Genomic DNA, 1,817 nt, shown 5'->3' with positions numbered 1-1,817 from the left:
AGTCAAAACTGCACTGAGGGAAGTGATTAAAAACAAGGCTCCAGGAATTGAAGATATACCCATTGAGATGTTTCAAAAAATGGATGCTGCACTGGAGGCACTCATTCGGCTATGCCAAGAAATTTAGAAGAAAAATACCTAGCCAACTGACTGGAAAAGATCCATATTTGTACCCATTCCAAAGAAAGGTGATCCCACAGAATGTGGAAATTGTTGAACAATATCATTAATATTGCATGCAAGTAAAATCTTACCGAAGATAATTCAAAAAGAGTCACAACAATATATTGACAGAGCACTTTCAGAAGTGCAAGCTAGATTCAGAAGACATGGAATAAGGGATATCACTGATGCTGTCAGAAAGATCTTGGCTCAAAGCAAATACAAGAAAGATGTTTACTTATGTTTTATTGCTTATGCAATATTGTTTATTGTTTTTTCTTATGCAAAGGCATTCAATTGTGTGGATCATAACAAATTATAGATAACATTGAGAAGAATGGGAATTCCAGAACAATTAATTTTGCTTATGAGGAATCTGCATACAGAACAACAGGCTGTTGTTTGAACAGAACAAGGTATACTGCATGGTTTAAACTCAGGAAGGGCATGCAAAAGGGTTTGTATGCTTTCAGCATACTTATTCAGTCTGTATGCAGAGCAAGTAATCTGAGAAGTTGGACTGTATGAAGAAGAGCATGGCATCAGGATGTGAGGAAGACTCATTAACAACCTGAGATATGCAGATGGCATAATCTTGCTTGCTGAAAGTGGAGATTTGAAGCACTGATTGATGAAAATTAAAGACTACAATGTGCAGTATGGATTACACCTCAACATAAAGGAAAACAAAAGTCCTCACAACTGGACCAATAAGCAGCATTCTGATAAATGGAGAAAGGATTGAAGTTGTCAAAGATTTCATATTACTTAGATCCACAATCAACACTGATGGAAACAGCAGTCATGAAATCAAATGTTGTATTGCCCTGGCAAATCTTCTGCAAAAGACCTCTTTGAAGTGCTAAAGAGCAAAGATATTTCTCTGAAGACTAACAAGTGCACCTAACCCAAGCTATGGTATTTTCAGTCACCTCTTATGTATATGAATGTTGGATGAGAAATAAGAAGACTGTAGAAGAGTTGCTGTTTTTGAGTTGTGGTGTTGGAGAAAAGTACTGAAAGTACCATAGACTACCAGAAGAACAAACAAATCTGTCCTGGACAAAGTGAAGCCAGAAAGCTCCTTGGAAATGAGAATGACCAGACTTGGTCTCACCCACTTTGGTGACCAGAAGGGACCATTTCCTGGAGGATATCATGCTTGGTAAAGTGAAGGTCAGCAAAAAAGGGGAAGACTCTCAACAAGATGGATTGACACAGTGATTGCAACAATGGGATCAGGTATAGCAAGGATTATGAGGATGGCACACCACTGGGCAGTGTTTTATTCTGCTGTACATAGGGTCACTATGAGTTGGAGCTGACTCTACTGCACCTAACAACAACACAACATGCTGACTCATTTTGCATTTTGGCGAATTTTATTTGGTATATCCAGAAGAGAGCCCTGACTGGAAGAGACTCACCTGCCCCACTGGAAGGGCAACTCCAAAACTAATAACTGGAATTTTCCATTTTTGGCTCAATTCATGTTCCTAATGGATTGAGCTGGAATTGAGGTAAATAATTCCAAGTAACAAGTTCTTTCCCTAGAAAGGAAATGGTTTATTCAGATGGTAGGTCACATAACTATGAATCTTAGCAATAAAACTAGTTTTCTTTTTTCAAATTGTCTTTCAAAATGAGCAATTTTT

Source organism: Orycteropus afer, unplaced genomic scaffold (assembly GCF_000298275.1).
Source record: "Orycteropus afer afer isolate SDZICR_OR568_19922 unplaced genomic scaffold, OryAfe1.0 scaffold00784, whole genome shotgun sequence".
Classification (NCBI taxonomy): domain Eukaryota; kingdom Metazoa; phylum Chordata; class Mammalia; order Tubulidentata; family Orycteropodidae; genus Orycteropus; species Orycteropus afer.
This window is presented reverse-complemented; position numbering follows the sequence as displayed.